This window comes from Heloderma suspectum, chromosome 17 (assembly GCF_057233095.1).
Source record: "Heloderma suspectum isolate Gila_16-S chromosome 17, 16-S_ref, whole genome shotgun sequence".
NCBI classification, from domain to species: Eukaryota; Metazoa; Chordata; class Lepidosauria; order Squamata; family Helodermatidae; genus Heloderma; species Heloderma suspectum.
This window is the reverse complement of record NC_139474.1, coordinates 13,953,199-13,976,893: the sequence shown is the minus strand read 5'-3', so window position 1 is coordinate 13,976,893 and position 23,695 is coordinate 13,953,199. Positions and strand designations below refer to the sequence as shown.

General features: G+C 49.5%; 1 protein-coding gene across 4 annotated transcripts in view; it reads left to right on the top strand.

Annotated features, from left to right (window-relative positions):
* Positions 1 to 9,140: 9,140 nt before the first annotated feature.
* The window catches only part of GATAD2B (GATA zinc finger domain containing 2B), a 59,068-nt gene continuing 44,513 nt past the window's right edge, over positions 9,141 to 23,695 (top strand). The window contains exon 1 of one of the 4 annotated variants that reach the window (XM_084824314.1): positions 9,141 to 9,334. The gene's annotated coding sequence lies outside the window, so the exon portion shown is untranslated. The remainder of the gene's footprint in view (positions 9,335 to 23,695) is intronic. The other 3 variants (XM_084824315.1, XM_084824307.1, XM_084824310.1) reach the window with 3 other exon arrangements.

Sequence of the window (23,695 nt, the reverse complement as noted above, 5' to 3'; positions counted from 1 at the left end):
GCCCACAGGAGAAAATAGGTTATGGGGCTTTATATATGAAGAATAATAGGGCCATTTTTATCTGTACGCTGCCCTGAGATCTTAATGATATAGGGCGGGATAGAAATGCTTCAAATAAATAAATAAATTTTTCAGAGCTTGCTTTAAACTCCTTAGCATGTTTGCCAAGCAGTCCAGCGGATGTCCATCTTCCAGGCTAGACAAGAGAATCAACTCAACTCCAGTTTCCAATATGATATATGTATGAAAGAACCAAGCAGAAAGAAGTTGAGAGGTCAGTTGCTTTTAAAAAGAAAATGAAAAATCAATGAAGCTTATAAACCTTAGTGATCAGAAACATAAGAGTAACTCCCTCACTCATAATAATAGAACCAGGGTCATCCCATGAAGCCGATTGGTGGGAAATTCGGGGCAGGTAAAAGGAAGGACTTCTTCAGACAGAGGATAGTTAAACTACGGAATTCACTATCACAAGATGTAGCGACAGCCACCAATTTGGATGGCTTTAAAAGGGGTTTAGACAAATTCCTGGAGGAGGAGGCTATTAATGGCTACTAGTCCTGATGGCCATATGCTGCCTCCAGTATTAGAGGCAGTAGGTCTAGGTACACCAGTTGTTGGGGAACATGGGTGAGAGGGTGCCCTTGCACTCGTGTCCTCTTTATGGGCTGCCCACTGGGGGCAGCTGGTTGGCCATGGCCACTATGTGAACAGAATGTTGGCCTAGGAGGACCTTGGTCTGATCCAACAGGGCTCCTCTTACGTTCTTAACTCCCTAAAGCAATTTAGGATTGTGCCCTTAAAGAATTAATTCAGGGATTTATATTCTACACTTCAACATGTTTCCAGGGCGGGTTATGACAAAATCAACATTACTGTAGAAGAACCCATTTTAAAACAAAAACGTTAAAACCCACCCATTTTTAAAAGAGCAGCAGAAGTTCAGTCAGCAGGAATAAAGCATATACAAGGCAGCATAAAAGTAACCAGCAGAGAGATGTGATCAGTTGTGTATGTCAGCTTTTACAGCCTGGTTTTTGTTTGTTTTTAAAGCAAAGGCATTTGCCTTGTGCCAAAACGACATTACAATAGGTGCCAGGTGAGTTTCCCTGTGGAGAGCATTTCACAGTGCCACCACTGAGAAGATCCTTTTGCCGGCAGGCACCCATCACCCCTCGAGTTGTGGGGGCATTCAAGGAAGGGCCTCTATTGAAGATCTTCAGAATATAAGAGAGCTGCTGGAGCAGACCAAAGGTCTATCTTGCCTAACGTTCTGTTCCCACAGCAGTCAACCAGCTGCCCCAATGGGAAGCCCACAAGCAGAATATAAATCCAATAGCACCATCCCTCACGGTATTCAAAGGCAAGGCGCCTTTAACACTGGAGGTAATATAAAGCCACCAGGACTAGTAGCCACTGATAGCCTTCTCCTCCATGAATTTGTCAAAGCCGCTTCTAAAGCTGTCCAAGTTAAAAGCCACCTACTGTATCCTGTGACCGTGAATTCCACAGTTTAACTGCTTTGCAAAGAAGTCCTTCCTTTTATCTGTCCTGAATCTCCCACCAATCTGCTTCCTGGGATTGACCCATGAGTTCTAGTATTATGTGAGAGGAAGAAAAACTTCTCCACTTTCTCCAGATCCAGGTATCATTTTATACACCTCTATCATGCCCCTCCCCCATACTCCCCCTTTTCTAAGGTAAAAAGCCCCCAGAGTTGTAACCCCTCCTCACCTGGAAAGTTGCTCCAGCCCCTTGATCTGGTTGTCCTTTTCTGCATCTTTTGCAAAATACAATATACTTTCTGAGGTGGCGTTACAGGCAGGCACCTATACTGGACTCTCACCCCAAAGAGTTTCCTTCCAGAGTCTGAAAAAAGAAAATAGCTCATCCTCACAGCATGATCCAGTTACAGTCTGCCAGACCTGCAAACACACACGTGAAGGCATGACTCATCCGGAGATGCAACGGCAGCTTCCGCCAAGGCCAGGTACATTTTTCAGCATTGAGAATGACCAAACAAGCCAATCGCAACCCTTTGCAGAGATCCAGCATAATCGTGTTGCCCTGAATGGAAGGAGGTGAGACCACAACAGTACATCAGGCAAAAACAGGGAGAAATCCCAAGAAGTTATGATCATTGATATTAATCACTGTTTAATTTATTAATAGTTGATATTAATCATTGTAAGGCACCACAGCATGCAATCCAGGAATTTCTGCATTCTGGGCTGTTTCAGGCCGAGGGTTTTTTCTTTCTTGTCTTCATCGGTCACCACAGCTCGAAACTGTCAGGCTATCTCAAACTATATTTCTGCCAATTTTGCAAAAACTCAAACCCAAACCCAAAACACCCCACCCCTTCCACCTGCCACTGCTGCCCCTTGTGAGATCTATGCAGCTTTTTTCCTTGGGATGATCTCCAGGTGGCGAGAAAAAGTGTCAAGGTGTGAACTAAAATCCAGATGGCTGTGCTAATGAGTCTGCTAGTTGGGAAACAGCCCCCCAAAATAGCTTGATTCCCTTCTGCCAAATGTCTGAATTTTGCTAAATTCTTTGTAGTGAACGTAAGAAGCTACTTCATCCAGATCAGTTCATCCATCTAGCCCATTATTATCTATTCTGACTGGTGGCCCAGGGCTGTGTTTTCCCCATGGTCTGCTACCTGACTCCTTTTAACTGGAGTTGCTGGGAAATGAATCTGGGACCTTCTGCATACAGAGCCTGTGTTCTGCCCCAAGTCAAGGTCCCTCCAAATTCTGTGTGGGGACTTTTTTTGTTTGTTTCTCCATCTCCTGCCACCTTTGTCACTTTTTGGCCACTGGAGTTGCTCCTTGCACATTTCAAAGATGGGAATGTACTGCTTAATTTAAAAATGCAATTCCTCGTTGGGGCACATTAGCAGAACTGCATCTAATCATTTCAAAGTAGAATGTGATCAGACCTTTGCTCACCGAACATAGAGCAACTGTGGATATCTGCGTTGGCCCAAACTCCGCAACTAGTAAAAGCTAGAGCAGAGATTCACAGAGACCCATAGTAAGTTTTGGAGGGCCTCTATGGGCCCCCCTCCCTCAGTGAGTCTACCTTTTCACCACCATTGCCACCAGCTGCTATTGCTTCTGGTCCTTTTTATCATCATTGCTACCACTTTGTTGTTTGACAGGCAGACGGCCAGTAAGCAAATAGGCTGGGCATCTGCTGTTGCTCCTTCTCACCACCTCCGTTGTCTGGGCCAGAACGAGTGGTGGATGAATGAGCAGACTGGAATGGTAAAGAGGAGGATCAAGTCCAGGGGGCTCTCATCAGTGGGCCCTGCTGAGATGTGGGCCCTTGGAAGGTGCCCAAACATGCCTGTCATTGACACTGGCCCTGGGCCCTCAGAGTAATTTAAAGAGGCCTCTTGAAATTATTTGTTCAGACTTCTTGCAGAAGTGATCTGTCCCTATTCCAGCAGCCCACTGGGTGGAAAAGAAGACGGAGAGAGAAGGGAGAGAGAAGGAAGTGTCAGAGGAAAGAGAGAGAAAAGGGCCCCACCCACCACCAGCCTAAAACCCCCCAACAGAGTAGTGATGAGGGAATGCGGCTCTTGCCAGAACAGTCTTCCCATCCCTGCCGGATGCTGGCCATAAAGTTTACAGCCTGCTCTTATGCAGATTTAGACAGAAATAAGATCCATTAAATTCAATGTGGTTTACTCTGAAGTATGCACACCTTGCATTGCCTCCTTGAAACATTTACTTTTTAAAAAAGGACAAAGCAAGGCTAGCATTCGTGTGTTTACTAGTTGTTGCTGACTAACACAATCCTATATCTGAGAATGAGTCCTATTAGGAACATCAGAAGCTGCTTTATACTGAGTCAGAGCCTTGGTTCATCTAGCTGGTTTGAATTGGTACAAGGCAGTTTCTGAATATATACATATATAGCAAATGATCATATTTATTTATTACATAAATATCTGCCCAATAACTAATGTTCTCCTATGTACATAGATTGTAATTTAGTGTTTGACAGTCTGCTTTCTGGAGCCAGACTCTACATATCTGCTGTACTGTTTAGTTGCTTTCAAAACTCTGTGTATATAATGTGTGATTGAATGATGAATTAATTATTACATTTCTGTACCACCCATTAGCTGAAGCTCTCTGCGTGTTTTACAAGATAAAGCTTAAAACCATAAAAAACAATAACATAGTGAAACATAATATAAAACCATATGTTTAAAGCAGAATAAAACCAAAGTAGGAACCAAGATAAAAGCCAGCAGCACTACAAAGATCTAATAATGTATTAAGGGTGCAATCCTATCCAGATGCCCATTAGCCTCCGAATTCGGAGGCTGATGTGCATCCTATGAAGAGTGGGATCCCACTCTGATTTTTGCTAGAAGGCTTTTTTAGTAGGCTTTTTTGCCCATCTAGCTAGGGCTTTGCAGAGGGGGTGGGGGGAAAGAGGCTCGAGAGGGCTGTGGATAGCTTGTATCCCTGCTTCCCTAGTCCCCGCCCCGCCCCGCCCCGCCCACAGAACTGCCCCCTTTATGTCTTCTCCGAGGTTGCTTTTGCGAACTCTGAAGGCAGCTGGCATGGTTCTTTGCACATCGCTGCAAGGGGGAGGGGGAGGGGGAGGGGGAAGGGAGCTCAGACTCCTGGGTCTAAGGTCAGAACACTGTCTCCAGCCTCGGATCCAGGAATCTGAACTATCCTATGGCCTCCAACCTTAGATCCAGGAATCCGAGCTATCCTATGGCCCCCTTCAATTTTTGTAAACTGAAGGGCTAAAAAGCCTGGGGAGATAAAAAGGTCTTCATCTAGCACCGAAAAGACCACAACGTTGGCACCAGGAGAGGTTCTCTGGGGGGTCATCCCACAACTGGAGTGCCACCACTGAAAAGGCCCTCTCCTTAGTAAGCCACCTGCCTCACCTCATTTGCAGGATCACCTGAAGAAAGGCCTTTGAGGTTGATCTTAGGGTCTGGGCAGGTACATATGGATGGAGAACCTGGCCCCAAGCCAGGTTATATACAGGGTGTTTCAAAAAGATGGACCTGATTTGAAATCGCTGTATCTCTGCAACCACGAACCACCCATGAATGAAATTCTTACCACTTGAAAGGATGGGGCATAGAGTTTCAAATGATTACCGCTAGATGCCTCTCTCAGCGCACAAACAGCCCCTGGCCTCAGTCATTCGCAAGATGGCGACCCTGCAACACAAGGCATTTTCCGTTCTGTAGTTCAGCATGTGAATCTGCAATTGCGGTGCAGCATGTGTTTCAACGGTGTTTTGGCACTGATCTGCCAATGCCAAAGAGTATTTGTCGTTGTTACCGACAATTTGGGGAAACAGGCTGTTTATGTAAGGGGAAGAGCACAGGGTGACCACGCCCTTCGGAAGAAAACGTGAGAAGAATTCAAGAGAGTTTTCAGCGTAGCCCGCACAAGTCCACTCGTCGTGCCAGAGAACTTGCAACCGGTATGGCCTCACAATTAAACGTCGCCTTAACACACGCCAGACAGTCGTATGAGAGATCGCAAGTTCTTGGCTGGCATGATTAGTGGACTTGTGCGGGCTACACTGGAAACTCTTGAATTCTTCTCACGTTTTCCTCTGAAGTGCATGGTCGCTAGGGATGTACGAATCCCTTACCTCGTTCCGGTGGCAGCATCTGCTGGTGGCGGGAGGCGATCCGTCCCTCCCCCCGGAATCCTGCCTGGCTGGCTCCGCTCCGTGGCAAGTCTGCGGAGCCGCTGGCCGGGCCCATCCACAGCTGGACTGCTGTCCGCTGCTGGGCTGCTGCGGCCGCAAATGGCGGCCGGCGTAGCGGCTGCCATTTGCATCCTTATGTTAGGCCGTGATAGGCTACGTATATATTTATGTAGCCTATTACGGAAAGAGCAGGGACGCAAATGGCGTAGCGGCCGCCATTTGCGTCCCTGCTCTTTGCCATGATAGGCTACGTAAATATTTATGTAGCCAATCACGGCCACTGGCAGGGATGCAAATGGCTGCCGCTACACCGGCCGCCATTTTGTTCCGCAGCCCGGCAGCGGATGGAGGCAATGACCCAGAGCAGCCACCGCCACCAGGTAGGGTCCGTCCCGGGGGGGTAGCGGGGGGTGTAGTCCGTTCCGCCACGGACTCCAGGCTCCCTGCTCATTGGACTCCGTGGCGGATTTCTCTGCCATCCCTAGTGGTCACCCTGTGCTCTTCCCCTTACATAAACAGCCTGTTTCCTCAAATTGTCGGTACCAATGACGAATGCTCTTTGGCATTGGTGGATCAATGCCAAAACGCCGTTGAAACGCACGCTGCACCGCAACTGCAGATTCAGTCTTGCTGAACTGCAGAACGCAAAACGCCTTGTGTTGCAGGGTTGCCATCTTGTGAATGACTGAGGCCTGGGGCTGTTTGTGCGCTGAGAGAGGCATCAAGCAGTAATATTTGAAACTCTATGCCTAGGGATGTACGAAAGTTCCGCCATGGATCTCGGGGAGGCCGAATGCCAGCGCACCGAAATCGGTGGTGGAACGGCCCGCCCCCCCGCCCCCCGGGACGAGACTTACCTTGGGCGGATCTTCCTGGCGGTGGCGGCTCCGGTGGCGGCTCCGGCGGCGGCTCTGGCGGCGGTGGCCGGTCTTCCGACCAGCTGCCGCCACTGCCATTTCTAGTTTAAAACAAACAAACAAAACGTGATAGGCTACGTAAAGATTTAGGTAGTCTATCACGGCTAGGTTTTTTTTAAAAAACGTGATAGGCTACGTAAATGTTTACGTAGCCTATCACGGCTGACTTTAAAAACAAAAACAAAAAAAAGTGTGTACGCAAATGGCGGCGGCCATGGCCGCTGCCATTTGTTTTCCTTATTTTGGCACGTCTTAGTCTACGTCAAGATTTACGTAGACTAAGACGGCAAAAATAAGGGGAACGCAAATAGCGTAGACGCTACGCTATTTGCGTTCTCCTTATTTTCGCTGTCTTAGTCTATGTAAATGTTTACGTAGACTAAGACGTGCCAAAATAAGGAACGCAAATGGCGGCGGCCATGGCCGCCGCCATTTGCGTACGCGCATTTTTTTGTTTTAGGTCAGCCGTGATAGGCTATGTAAACATTTACGTAGCCTATCACGGCTGACTGCAGGGATGCAAACGGCGGCGGCTACGGCCGCCGCCATTTGCATCCCTGCTAGCCAGCGGCCGGATGTCCGGCTGCTGGCGGAGCTGGCCGGCAGCTCCACGGAATTGCTGTGGAGCACAGCCGGCCGGCCAGGATTCCGGGGGGGGGGGGGAGGAACGGAGCGCCTCCCCCCCCGGCGAGGATTCCAGGGGGAGGGACGGAATGCCTCCCCCCCAACCATAAACATAATTTGCGAAAGGTAAGTTACCTTTTGTACATCCCTATCTATGCCCCACCCTTTCAAGTGGTAAGAGTTTCATTCATAGGCGGTTCGTGATTGCAGAGATATAGTGATTTCAAATCAGGTCCATCTTTTTGAAACACCCTGTATTATATATATTTTAAATATATTAAAATATATACAATATATAAAATTATATATATTATATATATATGTATGTATATATATAAAATTGAACACCTTTGGGCCTCCCAAAAGGCCATAAAGGTGCCATCGAAACGAAAACATATAGAACAGCATCATAATAAACAACACACTAAAATTAAAACAGGAGAATAACCCATCTTTAAAAACAGAGAGCAGAATTCCATTTAAAATCCCTCAAATGCTGGTCAGAACAAAACATTTAATGGTCTGGCTAAAACTAAGCAAAGGAGGATCCAATCTAACCTCTCTAAGCAGGGAGCTCCACTATCGGGGTGTTGCCCCAGTGAAGGCCCTGTTCTGTGTTCCCAGGAACCTAACCTGTCTTGGCGGTGGGGCACTTAACAGGCCCTCTGAAGCAAACATTAAACGATGGGCAAGCTCATAAGGGAGGTGGTGGTCCTTCAGATATCCTGCCCCCAAACCATTTGGGCAAGTTGTGGCCCCTCCAGGTATTATTGGGCTGCAACACCCCTGCGCCCTAGCCAGGGTAGCCAGGATAGTGAGGGACGACAGGAGTTGCAGTCTGACAACATCTGGAGGGCCACAAATTGCCCACCCTTGGTTCAGGCATGATGGGTAAGCACCAGCATCGTGACTTGTGCCCAGAAACAGTTTGGAAGCCAGTGCAGTCGTAACATGGCCAGCAAAAAGCGATTTGGCCGCCATGTTTTGCATTTGCTGTGGTTTCAGAAGGCTCTTCAAGGGCTGCCCCATGTGGAGTGTGTTGCAGTAATCTAAGCAGGAGATACTTAAGGCAAGTGTGATGTTGTGTGCATGAGTGCGCATATATATGAAATGCATACACACACATATAGACATATGAAGCAGAATTAGATGGGTGAATCACCAAAGGCAGGTTTAAAACTGTGTAGTTAAAACACTGCCGCTTCGGCCGTCTTCGCTTGGCAATTTCAGGGGAACCCGGAGAGCGCCGACTTAGCGGCCTGAAGCCTCTTCCTGGCGGGCCGCCCCCTGATGTCCATTTTGATTCCAGTGTGTGGCGTCTGTACTCCGGCCAGCCTGAGTCACTCAAATGTGGCTTAGGGCCTAGCTCCGCGGCTTGCCCGGGCCAGAAGGCCCAACGAATACTGTGCATTTTTGAGGCTTCATTGTTTTAATTATTATTTTTAACTTTTCTTAAAGAAAAAAAAAGACTTATTTTATGAGGGGCAACAACGCCTACGGTGGCCCGTAGGGTCCTGAAAGCCCTGAGGGGGAGGATGAAGGGGGCTCCTCTTCTTCCATTTCCTCCCCCCTCCCTTTTTTCCTTTTTTTTTTTTTTTTGCCCTCCGACACATCCATCCATCTATCCATCCATGAGGCCTCCGGTTACCCGGATGTGGCGGCTTTTTATATAAAAAAAAAAAAGCGGGGGGATCCATTAAAAAGGCGCCCCGCGGGGAACTCCGCCGCCGCTCGTTGGCCTCGCCCGACGCCAGTCACCCGCTTGGTTTAGCCAATGGGCACCGGCAGGCGGGAGCCCTCGCGCCTGCCTGGCCGGCCCATTGGCGTGAGTGCCCGTCGCTCTAGCCGCCCGCCCAATGGGCGTCGTAGCTGGCGCTCGGGAGGCGGGGCGTGCCCGGCGGGGCCCGCTGCCCAATCAGGAGCATTGTTTGTGGTGGGTGCCGGCTCCGGCGGCGGCTGCTGGTGTCGGTGGCGCCGCGTCTGCTGTCCACCGCCCGCCCGCCCACCTCCCGCGGCCCGTCCCCGCCGCCCCCCGCTCGGCCTGAGGGACCTTGATCTCCACACGGCCGAACGCACCCCGTCAGGTGAGGGGGAAGGGGGCGGGGCCGAGGCGGTGATTGACGGGCCAGTGTCCTATGGGGAGAGGGGGGGTCAAGTGAGGGGGGCGACCAGGTTTTGGGGGGTAGGCGTCATTTTGAACATCGGGGCTCAAGCTGTGTGTGGGGGGGATGAGGGCGGGTGGCCATCCTAGTGGCGTTTGGGCTGGGGGGGATGTGTGGGTCCAAAGAGGGGTGGGGTAGCATTTTGAGGGGAGGGGGGAAGGGTGCCAGTTTGAATATTGGGGTCGAAGGGGGCGTCTGTGTGGCGCGCCTGTTGCGCGCAATGGGGGTGCTTCCCTGTGCCTATTAAGCTATGGGGCGGGTACGTGGGCCTTTCAGGGGGACTTGTTAGGTGCTGCCCCTGGATATCGGGGCCCCAGCGTGATGGGTGGGGAGTCTGTAGGATTTTGCACTGTGGAGGAGAGGTGCCTTCCTAGTGGCCTTTGGGCTGGAGGGATGTGTGGGTCCACTGAAGGGCGGGGGCGGCTCTGCTTAGGGCGTGACATCCTTAATGTTGGGGTTCAGGAGGGGATTTGCGAAGGCTTGTCTCTCGCTAAGTGTGGGGTGTCATTTGGTGGGGGGGGATATGTGTGTGGGGGAAGTAGCCCTTTGGGAGGGGGTTGTAGGAACTGCCCTGAATACTGGGGTCCAGAAAGCACCGGGGTGTGTGTGTCTATTGAGCATGTCTTATGTAAGGTGCAGAGGTGTCATTCTAGGGGACGGGGTGTGGGTCAGATAAAAGGTTGGGAGTTTATTTTGGTATCCTGTCCTGAACGACTTCAAAAGGTGTGTGTGTGGGGGGGGGTTGATGGAGGTTTGCCTATTGCAAGATATTGGGGTGCCATCATGGTGACTATTAAACTGGGGGATGCATGGCTCCAAAGATACCTTTTGGCAGTGTGACATCCTGAATATTGGGGTTCAGAGGGGAGGTGTATGGTGGCATATCTATAGCTCGGTAGGAGATTGAACTGGGGTCTATGTGGGTCGTGAAGGGTTGGTGGGGGGATAACTTTTTTGCTGGTGTATGCCAACCTGAGGAGTTGGGTATAGAAGGTACTGCCTATGGATCATGTCTGTTGCAAAGTATGGGGTGATACCTTGCTTGAGTTTACGCTGATAGACTTTGGGCTGTGTTATGTGTGGGTCAGGCCGGCTGGTGTTATCCCTTTTGTGTGTGGGGGGGTGTTATTAGGAATTATTCTGACCTTTGGGGTTCCGAAGGGAGGAATTTCTTTGGGGCATGCCTGTTGTGAAGTGTGGGGTGCGATTCTAATGCACAGGGGGATGTGTTGGATGAGTGAAGGTGGGTGTATCTCTTGGGTGGGGGCGTTACAGGATTTCTGAATATTGGGGTTTGGGGGGGTCTAAAACTTGTCATGTGTGGTTGGTGTGGGAACATACTATGAGCTGAGATATGTGTGAGTCAAAATGAGTGGTGGTGGGAAGCTCATTTTATTTTGAGGGGTGCTGAGTGGGGGGTTCAGTTTGTTGAGGCTGCCGCAATGTATTTCTGGAGGTGGGGATAAGTTTCAGAAGAGTAGGGGAGCGCAAAGTTATCCAGGGGCCCAAAATTTAAGGAAAGTAGCTTGGAGGAGGGGAGGGGATTAGCTTGGACTTGGGGGTACAGAGGAAATTTTAGGGGGTGGGATGGAGCATCTTTGGGAGATCTCTTTGGAGTCAAGCCAACGGACAGAGAAACAGAGCTTAAATAGTGATAGAATCTGAAAGTGGGGGGTTGTCTCGCTGAAGGTGTGTCGGAGCGTTTCTGTGGGGTGGTGATGCGGCCTGGGGCGGGGGTGGGCAGGTACGAGAATAGGCCTGGCGTAGCAGAAAGTCGCCTACTGAAGGTTGGTGATAGTGGCAGGGGCTGCGGAGGCCCTGGTTTGGCTGTTGCTGGGAGACCAAAAAGGTGGGATGAGCATCAGGCCTTTGGCTGTGGTGGGGTGGGGTGGGACGGCGCCTAACTGACAGTTCTTTTATCGGAGCGAATGGAGGGGACCAATTGAGGTTTTGGGGTGTCTGTGGCTGAAGACAGGATTACTGCAGGGGAGAGAGGAGCAGGGTCACGGGGGGCAGGGGCTGGTTCATGGTGGGGGGTGGGGAGTGCAAAGCTACCGTGGCAGGAGACGGCCAAGAGGTTCGCAGCCATCCTGGGGATGTGTTCTTTAAAAGGTGGCCTCCCTCTTGGGAGAAGTTACCGGATTTGTCCTTTGCCCCCTTCACCTGCGTGAGGGAAAGGATGGAAACTGTGAGCTCTGTTCTGTGTGGGGGTGGGGGGGGGGAAAGTGAATCTGGTCTCCTTTGCCTTGCCATGTTCACTGCTGTTCCTTCTGCAGGCAGGCAGGGGCATGTGGGGAATGGTGAGCCTCTCCCCAAGGGACTAGGGGGTGCAGCCGGTCTGGGCGTCACTCAGTCCTGGGGAGTGGGGGCGGTTGTGAGAATCTCAGTGCCGTGAGACAGTTGAGAACTGGGGTGGGGAAGGTTGTCTTTCTGTTTTCAGTCCAGCTTCAGTAAGATTGCCTTTTCTCCAAAATCCGATCTTTGCTGGTGTCTTGGCTTTTTCCTTTCATGTAGCACCCTTAGATCTAGGAATTTGGGGGGCTTTGCCCCCCCTTATGCCTCATCTTCATAGAGTCTGGAGTGATCTGCCTCACGATTGTGCTTTCTCCACCCACCCCCACCTAGGCACTGCTGATGCCACCTCTCATGTGGCTGGAAAGACGCAGCCAATCTTTCAGATTTTAAAATAAAATGGGAGGGGGTCACTGTTCTTTTGCCCTGGGCGCGTCCTTTCTAACTAGTGGGGAGGATGTAGGGCAGAGGTATGCCCTGGGGAAACTGTCTAATCTGAGGCACATGCCGGCAGTCTCTGAAGTGCTGAGCCAGTGGGGAGGAGGAAGGGGTGGGTGGTGCGTAGGACGTCTTGTCCCCTCCCCCATCCTTTTCCTCAGAGAGGACATTTTATTTGGAAGTGTGCAGCTTTCTTGTTCCTCTGCTGGAGCAGAGGGTTAATGCTTCGGAGTCTTTGACTGGAGATGGTGGAATCAACGTTGGGGGGAGGCGTCGGGCAGATGCAGCCTTATTGATCGCCTCCACCTGACTGGCTGTCATCGCAGTCCGGCTTCCCCATCCCAGCCGACTGGGCTAAGGGAAGGTTTTATTGGGCAGACAGAAAGAGAGAGGGTGGGGAAGGGATCCCACCCCTCACCCGGAATTGTGCGAAGCTGGGTGGGTGGGCATGGTTGTGACAAGCTACCACTTAGCAAGGACGATGATTTTTAAGCATTGTGCACAGCCGATTGGAGGATATTGAGTCTAATTTTGGGGAGCTGCTTCTAGCTCTGATCTCCTTGATGTACTGTGGTGGTAGGGGGGACACTTCCCTCCCCTGGAGGTTTGCTTTAATGAAACAAATTCATCTGGCTCCGTTCCTCAGGTGGATGGGTTTGACTGCCCTATGAAAAAGTGCTTTGGTAGATGTTGGCGGCTTTTTTCTGGAATGCCAGAGCCCCACCCTAGCCCACGAGGGGTGTGTGTGTGTGTGTGTGTGTGTGTGTGTACCAAATTGCTATGTTGGGCTCAGAGGTAGGTCCTTGAGTTGAGAGTTTTGGGTTCGGCACTCCTTGGCCCCAAGCCCTTACAGGAAGCCTCCAAGCAGAGATGATGGGGGGAAGGGAAGTTTAACGTCTGTATAAACGGAAAAAACAATACAAGTTCTAAAACAACAGCAACCCCAAAACAAAACCCCCCAAATGTCTGTACTGTGCACACAGTCCTGGCCATTGTGCAAAGTGGAAGGCTCTGGATTTGCTGTGGTGACAACCTGATTTCGGGAGATCTCAAGGCACCCTCCTCATTGTGTGGCTGAAGCAGCTGACCCCTTATTACTGAACTTTTTGCCTTTTTGAACTTTTTTTTTTTCAGACACTATCTGTCTGAATGGGGCACGTGAGTTCAAAATCCTTCTCTCCATCTGAGATGGCTTATGGTTGGGCTTTGAAACTCCTGACTAGTGGTGTCACTGCTATTAGGGGAAGGGTAGAAGCCCTGCTTTGTATGCAGAGGGGCCCAGATGCAACCCCTGACATCTCCAGGTAAGACCCAGTCAGTGTAGAGCAGCCTTGCCCAACCTGGTGCCCTCCAGATGTTTTGGACTTCAACTCCCATCAGTCCCAGCTTGATTTCTGATGGTCAGAAATCCTGGGCGTTGTAGTCCAAAATATCTGGAGGGCACCACATTGTGGAAGGCAGGTGTAGACAATACTGGACTAGATAGACCAACCATCTAACTTCGTATAAGGCAAGTAGCAATGTCCCTATTTACATCAGAACCATGGGGACTGGAATCTTGCTTATTTTTAAGAGAAGCTTAGCGGCAGAGCACATGCTTTGCATGCGGAAGATTCCAGATTTGATCCCCAGAATCTTCAGATAGGGCTGGGAAAGACCCCTGCCTGAAACCCTGGAGAGCCACTGCCAGTCAGTGTTGACAATACTGGGCTAAATGGACCAATTAACCCTAAGGCAGCTCCCGATGTTCCTGTTTCGGGTTAGATTCTCGAACTAAGCGGTATGAGCGAGGGAAACACGGAGCTTTTCCCTCTACCAGCAGCCAAGTCTGGAATGGGTTGAATGCCAGCCAGACAAGGACCCATGTTGGATTTATGGCTGGTAATAGGGCCCAACTACACAATCCATGATTGGATCACCTGCTGTTTTTGCTTTTAAAGCACCTGGTAGGAGAGACTTGGGACTCCAGATTCAATTTACCAGTGATGCTGGGAAAGGACCTTTAACCCTTTCCCCCATGTTGTTTTCCTGATATGCCTGGCCCCAAATGGCTGAACTCTATCTGTCCATGATCTCCCCTGCCCCATCCTCCCAACCCGATTTGAGAAGAAGAAACCCCAGCCTTACACTGAGTCAGTATATCCAACTCAGTACTGTCTACTCTAACGGATTGTGGCTCTCAGGTGCCTTGGGCAGGAAGAGAGCTATTTGCTAGTCCTGCTATGTGTAAGGAGCAGGGAAAGGCAAAATGAAGCCTGTGCTTTCATACTGGCTGTGTTTCCCTGTGTGTGGTTTAGAAGGGTGTCAGAGATTTTCTGTTCTATTCCTCATCTATTGGGGTGCCTGTCTTACTGCCCCAATCTACAGATTGCTGTATCACTGAATTATCCCACCCCCCTGCCCCACATTTATATAGTGCATTCCACAGATTTGGGGTACGTTGTGGCTGGACTGGAGGGGGGGGCAGAAGGCAATGGAAGCTTTGAAGTTGGGCTCCCCCCTTTGTGGTGGGTTTTTTAAAAAAAAGTTTGGTAAACTTCTATAAAAAGTTTTCGCAAGGTTGCAAATGATTCTTCCTGAGAATGCTTCAGTGCCCTTCTTTCCAGCTCAGACAGGAAGATGGTGGAGCAATTGCAGGGGCCATTACCCCCTAAAATCAGTTTTGGATGACTTTGCCTCTTGGCCTGGCCCGGCCTGGCCTTTAATTGGGCTCTTAAAGAGTGAGCGGGCTTCGCTAAGGGAGATGTGGGTAAGTCCCAGTAGCCCAGTCATGCCTCCTCTGTCAGCAGCTCTCCAGGGTGACAGGCAGAGGAAGAGTCTTTCCCATCACCTACTACTTGGGATGCTGAGGACTGTGTCTGAGACCTTCTGCGTACAATGCCTGTGCTCTGCCAGTGAGCCATGGCTTTCCCCCAGCTGGGAACCTGGCTTTTACTAGCCCACTGTTTTGCTCTCACTGGCAGCAGCTCTCTAAGGAGGGCTAGGCAGCCAGGCACTGTTTTGGACTACAGCTCCCATAAGCCCCAGCCAGCAGCATGGCCAGTGTTCGGGGGATTGTAAGAGTTGTACTTCAAAACATCTGGAGGACACCAGGTTGCCTGTGCTGCTCTAAGATTTTTGTCAGCCGTGCCAGCTGAGACCCATTTAACTGGAGATGCCAGGGATTGAAACTGACCTTCTGTGTGCAGAGCTTCTGCTCTGCTGCCTCTGACTCGCAGCTCTTCCCTGTGTAGTTCAATTCACATGTTCAGAGTTCTCAGACGTGCTCTAAGCATCAAGGCTAATGGGGGCAGACAAGTTCTTTTCCTAAACCAGCCTTCCCCAACCTGGCGCGCTCCAGCTGTATTGCGCTACAACATCCACCATCCCTAGACAATGTGACCATGTTGGTTCGGGATGCTAGCAGTTGTAGTCCAACACAGCCAGAGGGCCACAAGTTGCAGAAGGCTGTTGTAAATGAAGGACTGTTTGTCCTACCTCTTAGTGGGGTAAAAGGAGATCGGCAGCAACAGTCTTGTTGCCTGCATTTCTTTTGCACCTTGTCTCTGGGCCCCCGCAAACTCCCCCCCCCCCCGGCTGCTGACTGGATCGCAGCTCTTGCAGCATTTTGAAAACCCTGTCATTTTACCTGGCGGTGCTTTGCGCTGCTTCCCATGATACGGCTGAGGCATCGGCCGCCTCTGGATGGAGACAGAAAAGCCCTGAGAGTGGAGATGTGGCCAGAAGGCCCAAATGTTCTCCAAGCTGCCTTTCTGGTTCCTGTAGAATATGATGCAATTTCAAGCTACTCTTCATGTTTGAAGAATCCCGGCTGCTGGAGGACAGGCAGACCCTCCCAAAGAATGTGTCGGCTTTGGTGGGCAGAAATGAAATGACCCACCCATGCAACCTCTTCCTTTTCCCCTGACAGATTTCTGTGGGTGCCTTATTTATCCTGCAGGCACCAGGGCACTATTTCACTCATTCCCCATTCAATGAAAAGTAATGGCTTTGTTGGCTCAGCTCCCAGTGGGTGCCAATGAGTTCTGTGGAATACAGTGCCTGAAATACAGGTGGGTAGGGGAGCTGGACTGGCCACAGGCACTTATGTTTGGTCCCTATGCCAGTGGTATTGGATGCGGGGTGTGTGTGTGTGTGCACATACGTTTACTTTCATATAAGTGAATGACTGCTATTCACTCATATGGAGAAAAATCATCAGTGTGTGTTTGTTTAAAATATGTCTACCCTGCCTACTGATTTCTTCTTCCCTAAGGCAGCTTAGAGCTCATCACTTAAAAGAGCTGATTCAGATGTAACAGGAAACCATGGTTTCCTGCTATGTGCGCAAGTAGTAGTGAACCTAGGGCTCACATTCCCCCTCCCCTCTGCTCTGACACATGCCAAAGGAGGATATCAAAAGTTTCTGCTTTTGTTTTTTTTTAAAAAAAAACAGTGTTCTCCGTTACATCGGAACTTGGGAAAGTCTGGTTTGCTTAAACTGTGGTAGTTCAAATGAGCCAGGATCAAACCACGGTTTATGATCCTGGCTTGTTCATTAACCATAGTTTAAACAAACAGTAGTTTGCTGGGTTTGTGTGTAACAGAGCTGTGGTTTGTAACTGGAAACTGGTTTAGTTTAGAACTGGAAGCAACTGCTTTTGCTCTCCTCCTCTGGTGCACCAGAGGGTTAGGGGAAGCATGCAAACCCAGGACTTGCCACACCTCTTGCCCATTGTGAGAAGCCATCATTTCCCATTGCATCCAAGATGTGGCCCAAGATCAGCATGTTTGGTGCCACATCACAACGACATGACATCACTGTATAAGACATTGTAACCACCACTGTGACGTCATGGGTAGAACTTACCAGACTTTATTCTGAGGATAGGGTGAGGCATAGAGGTGACAGCAGTACCAAGATGGGGGGAAAGTTTCTGGTTGTTCACACCAGATGGCCACACGTGACCTGGAAACTGCCACATGATCCTTCCTGTGTGTGAAAGAGTGGTGGTGGGAGGGTTGAATTGTCTGCTCTTGAATTTTTGTCCTTGGCTACCCCTAGGTGGCAGCACCCAAACCCAACTCTGCTCTTGGGAGAACATTACGACCAAGGATGCTAGTTCCAGATGTGTTACAGGACTGAGTCCTGGCAGAAAAAGTGGGGGCAAGGGACTTCCTGCATAAAAGTGCTGGTAGAAACTGCTTGCACAAAGAGGCTGGCCAAATTTGGGGGTGGCTGGCAAGCACGTTAGGGCCCCTCCAGCCCATTGTAACCAGCACAGGAGTTTCCAACCGTTTTTGCGCCGTTGGACACATTTGGAATTTTGAGAAAGTGTCATGGATTCCATCACAAAATGGCCACCATAACGGGATGTCCGTTCATAAAATGGCTGCTGTGGTTGGCGCAGCCAGCCACAAAACACCCATTTCACAGAATGGCAACCTGGTGAGGCTAAGAGATAACTAACTTGTCCAGTATCCTGCATAAAAGGCAGAGGTTGGGTCTGAGACCCCAAACACAAACCTGTTTCTTTGAAACCACGGTTTTCTGTCCTCCTTTCAGTATCACCCCCTCTCCAATTTCTTACCCCACACCCCCAGCACATGCAGTCCACTCACCCCAGCCAACTCATTTCTCTGTTTCAGGATCACTCCTCCCCATAACACACACTAAACATACATCCCACATACAAAATGCCCACAGACCCCCTCCCTACTCCCTCCCCCTGCTGGCCTTCCTGACTCCTCCCATTCCTCTCTCCTGACTCCTCCCATTACTCCCCCGTCCCCAGTCTCGGAGGCCTCTCCACCCCAGCCTTGGTCTTCCCGCTTTCTTCTCCTACCCCAGCCTTTTAAAGTTTCAGTGTTTAAAAAAAGAATCAGATATGGTGGGACAGTTTCTGGGTGCTGAGTGAGCTGTCTGCGTGTGCCACATTGCCGACCCCAGCAGAGGCCATAGGGAGTGATCAGGGAACGAGTGTATTATTTCTTTTGAGACAGAGCCAAACTTGAGATGGGGACTTGAGATCCCCACCTCATCCTGTCTAGGTGACCCTTTACATTGTGCACTTGGTCTGCATAAGGATCAAAAGAGTCCCCTCAGTTAGAGGAGTGGGGGAAGAGGAACGTGATATTATCAAAGCAAACTGAAAGCAAAGAAATTCTCAGCTGAGAATGAAATGAGCCGTGTCTCCACCTTAGCACCACAGGAAAAGCTTGGGACAATCCGTTAACTACACATTCTTAGGCTTTTCGGCTGGGAAAGGTGTAGGGGGGTGTTACAGAAACTGCTCCCTGTGTATATAACCTTGGGGGGGGGGGGCGTGATAAGACTGAAGTATGTTTTATTTTAAATAGGTATCAGATATTTGGGAAACACTGGGATACAGAGCTGGGCTCTTTGTCTAAGGAAACCAGGGTTTGAATATGCCAGTTCCTTGAAATAAGGCAACTGGTGGTAGGGGCCAAGTGTATTCAGCGCCTTCAGGATATTGCTGTACAGTCCTTAAACTTGCCAAACAAAAAGGCATCTGAAGATTCTTGGCATTGACTTTAGAAAATAGAAACAGGGTTTATAGCCCTTGTGGCTGCAGAGCAATGTGAGAATTTGTAGATGCATCGCAAAATCTCAGAAGCCAGAGAAGAGCTTGGCAGGATGGAGGTTCTGTGTCCTACCCCCCGCATACATACTCCTCCATATTTCCGCCCCTTTCTCCTATTGTGCCCCCTGACTTTAAAGCCCACCTCGCCAGATTCTGTATCATTTTCTCCTTCTCTTCCTTTAATTAAGTCTTGGAAAGTCTCAGGAGTCCAGTTGCCTAAATTTTTTTTGGTAATGTTGGTGTCTAAGGAATTTGCGATTTTTTTTTTTTCTGGCTTCATTCAGGTCTGGTTCCTAAAAATGTCCTACTAATCATTTTCCAGTCTTGCTCTTCGTCCTATGCAATAAAATACAGACTTCGTTGAAAATCCTGGCTTTTGGTAACCAGGTAAATTATGTGAAATTAGTGCTGATGTCCCTAATGTGTGAAGCATTCATGTGTATGTGTGTTTTAAAGTCTGGATACCTAGAATTGTGACTATAATATTCCTCTGGACATAAAGGTATAGGGCAGGGTTAACCAAATGTCTAATAGATACAGGTTTTTTCTTTTCTGAGGTAAAGATAGTGGTCTGATAGCAGTATTCAAATATCTGAAGGGCTCTCATGCAGAAAAGGAAGCAGACTTAGGAACATAGGAATTTGCTTTATATCAAGTCAAGACAATTGGTCCATCTAGCCTAGTTGACATGGAAAGGCAGCGGCTCTTTAGGGTTTCAGGCAAGATACTTTCCTAGTCCTACCTGGAGATTTCAGAGATGAAACCTGGGATGTTCTGCAATTAGTTGTGCTATCATAGAATCATAGGGTTGGAAGGGGCCTACAAGACCATCGAGTCCAACCCCCTGCTCAGTGCAGGAAGCCTGATTCCCAGGTGGTCTCCCATCCAAGTACTAACCAGGGCTGACCCTGCTTAGCTTATGAGATCAGGCGCATCCAGCCCTTTGCTCACTGAGCTTTGTCCCCTCTGAACTTGTTCTCCGATGGATAGTACTAGAACCAATGGGTGAAATTGTAGGGAAGCAGATTTGGGCTACACATTAAGAGAAATGTCCTAACAAGATAAGCTGTTTGAGAGTGGAACAGACTTCCTTGGAGGGCAATGGGGGGCTTTCCTTTGGTGGAGGTATTTAAGCAGAGGTTGGTCAACCACCTGTTAGGGATCCTGTAGTTGCCTAGATCTTGCATCCCAGATTCTTCCTTGAGCAAGGGGTTGGACTAGATGACCTCCAAGCTTGCTTCCAACTCTGTGATTCTATGAACAAGGTGTGCTTAGAGTGGGTAGGGGTAAGAAACACTCACCCTTAGAGGAGGTCACCCATGTATTTCTGCTTGAGTCACTGATCTGGCTAGACTCGCTGACTGGAAGGAGCAGCAACTTGTACAGAGACTTCTGAGGGTGGCTAATTCTGCTGCATCCCTCTTGTGTGAATGAAAAATTGATCTGGTTGTTCTCAATGCAGAGACAGGGCAGAATTCCTATCAGAAGCTTGGTTGGAAGGAAGCAAAGCCACAACAGTCAATCATACAGAGACCCAATGGGGCAGCTTCCTCCAACGGTGGCTAATTCTGCTGTGCCTCTTTGTTGTGAGTAATTGAATGAACCAGTCGTGCCCAACTGCAGAGACACAACAGAATTCCATGTACCCCTGCACATGCTGGTAGGAAGGCATCAGATCTAGAGCACTGACTCACAAAGAGACACAGTGGCTGTATCTGCATTGGGAACGATGGAATGAATCAGATGTGCCTGATGCAGAGATGGGGCAGAATTGCCCTCTCTTAGCAAGGTCTGATTATGAGGAGGCAAGGGCAGGTTCCCAGAACAGTGACTCATACAGAGACAACAAGGCAACCTTTTCTGAGGGTGGCCAGTTCTGCTGTGTCCCTCTTTCATGAATGAACAGGCAATCCAGTCACACCCCACTGCAGAGATGTGGCCAAATTCCCTGCGCTTCGGGAGAAGTTGATTAGAAGAACTCAAGCCCAGAGCAGTGACTTGTGCAGAGAGACAGCAGAGCAACCTCCTCTGTGGACAAGTACTTTTTGGTTCACAGGACCTTTTAACTATTTCATTTGTTTTCTGTCTCTTGCCCTGTTGGGGTGCCCTGGAATTACTTCATTGGCCGCAGAGCAGGGCAAGTTAAGGTAGCTATCTGTCAAACCTCCCCCCCACCCCACCCTGCCACACACACACTTCCTTCCTTTTCTGCTCCTTTGTTAGGCTCATTATGTCTCTCCTTGCCACCCATCAAACAAGCACTCGGGGCTGCTCAGCCTGCAATATCTCGGTGCCGGTATTGAATCCTGCTTCTGAGGAGTGCAGGCGACATTAAGTGAGATAGATAACTGGAAACAGTTCGGGGGACAAGATTTTTACTGCTGACTAGCGCGTTCTCTCTCACTCTTTGAACAGTTTGTCGAATTTCTCCACCCCACCCCCTCCTCCCCTTTCCTCCGACTGCCTGATACTTGTTTGTATGAGAAGCGAAATAATTCACTTTAATGAATTATAAAACTTGTTTCACTGCAGTGGGTCTTCATTTTTACCCCCCCCCCCGCCTTCTCGCTGCCACAGATTTACTGTTGGAGTAGAATGAAAATTAACTTAGATCTCATTCTGCTTGTTTCAAAGGCCGCAGTTCCGTTGCTGGTATGTGCAGCGGGAACTACCGTGAGTGGTTTCAAGAGTCTGGATGATGGGACACTTGCTAAGGAAAGAAGATGGGGGTGGAAGAGGTTGTTGGGCCTAGGCAACGGTCAGGCTCCAGGCCAGCAAGTTTCAGGATCCAGGGGGAAGTGGTCAGGCAGAAGTAGTTGAGTGGTCAGAAACCAGACAGGGGTCAAGTTCTAGAGCAACCAAGGTAAAAGGGACCTGAGGCAACTGTCAAGTCAAAACCAATCTTGGGTCAAGGTCTGAGAGAGCAGGAGCTCAGGCAGTGCCCTCATGCCAGTGGCGAGTTGCTTGGACTGAGGAGCAAGGTCTGAGGCTAAGATTTTATAGGGTCTGGTGGGCTGGGATTGGTCCCTGGGGTCACCTGACAGAATGTTCAGATAGGCTGGTTATGGTCTTGGTTTGATTTCACGAAACCTGTCCCCCTTTTTGACATTTCTGAGGAAAGAAGACCATGGGGCAAGAGTGGGAAGTCTGCTATTAGAGGGATGCACCCCCCACCCCAAAGGAAGCACCTGAGCCAGTTCCAAATGGTTTAGCCCAAGGCAAAACAATGGTGAGAAATTGTCAGACGCTTCAGCATCACAAATAACTGAGGTGAATGCTGCTTATTGACCATTCAGGCTTGCAAAGAAGTCCACATAAACCTACTCGCATCAGTCTGTCTTCTGGTGCTATGCTATGCCCATTTACTCATACATGTGTTCTACTACGTTCAGTGGGCTTTGCAGCCTTAGTTGTTTGTGATTAATGGGACTAGCGGGGCTGAAGGGCCAGCATCTTTAAAGTTTCCTTGCATGGTCACCTGGAGACAATTTTGACTCACCAGACATGAGTGGCTGTATAAAAGCCTGTGCCTGTCCTATTTGAGCAAGTGAAATATTCCATAAATGCAAGAATACTCTGCTATATGTGGCAGCCTACCCTTTTTTAACATTATGGGTTCATCTGATAACAGTGGCAGCGGGGGGGCCTTCACTCATGAGCACACCTCACACTTAGTAGCAGGCCTCCCCTGACTTACAACACTTGCTTCAGAGTAGTGTTGCCAGGCCTTGGGGTTGCATCTGAAATGCCTTCTCAAGATCTCTGGGGAAAGAGAAAGATTGGTGAGGGGCCAGGATCAAGGGGGAAGGCTGTTCTCTGCCTGGCTTGGAAGCTGATGCTGGTAGCTCCACCCTCATACCCATCTGGCCCTGCCCCGAGGTGCCAGGCTCCTCCGCTGACTGGCCGGGTGTCATCCTCTCCTCACCCCTCCGCCACTAGGTTCCTCCCCGTTTCCCTGCTGGCTCTGCCTGGTAAGTCTGAGAGTCTGAGCTTCAGGAGATCTGGCAGTGCAGAGAGCTGCTGCCTTTGTCCTCCCAGTTTAACCCACCATGGCCCAACTTCTCCTACAGGCCTTGTCTCGTAACTGCAGGCATTCCTGAACAGGAATAGGAAACAGGGCTTGGGAGGAAGTGTCCCAGGGGCATAGTTCACAAAACCCCCGGAGTCCAGAGTTATTGTCAGATCTATTACATTTGTTGTGACGAGGAGGGACCTCCGTTTGATCTGATGTAGTGCTCTGTAAAATGTCTGGGAGGAACTGGCCTCTGATGCATTGTAGCCAACGGCAATTTTTGTAGTTAGCACAATTCCCTAGGTGTTGTTACAGTTCTAATAAACTAAGTCTTTAAATACCAGAAAATTGGGCAATATCTGAGTGGTCAGTGGCTGTTGGGGAGATTGGTAAAATGCCAGCCCAGTTTGGGACTGCAGGCATAACACTTGCCCAGTTGCCTAACCTGAGGCTTTGCATGCTCTTTCCCTCACGTACACAAACCTCCTCCTCTTTGGACTTTCAGAGCTAACCATGGACGGTGTGCATGCGCATCAATCTTAACACTAGCCCAAGTTAGCTGCTAACTGGAGTTTGCAAACTGGGTTGAGCTAACCAGGGTTACCGTTAAAATGGATGCACATCATGCTAGCCATAGTTTGCTCTGAAAAGGGAAGGGGATTTTTGTGTGACAGGTGTGCCCAGAGAGGCGGGAATAGGAGTATATAAGATGATGGAACACTCCTTAACCCCTAAGTATGGTTAGGTGATTGGGCAGTGTATGGAAAGTCGAGTCGGTTGCACCAGGCCTGAGTGGTTCACAAAGCTCCTAAAAAGTTGCCTATTTTCCATACCCAAAATAAGACTTTTGAAGTGTAGCAATAACTTGATTTGAGCACACCATTCAGTAATGTCGCTCGGGCTGTCTTAATTATCTTGGGAAGTAATTCAGGTAAAGATGGGTACCATGTGTATTTG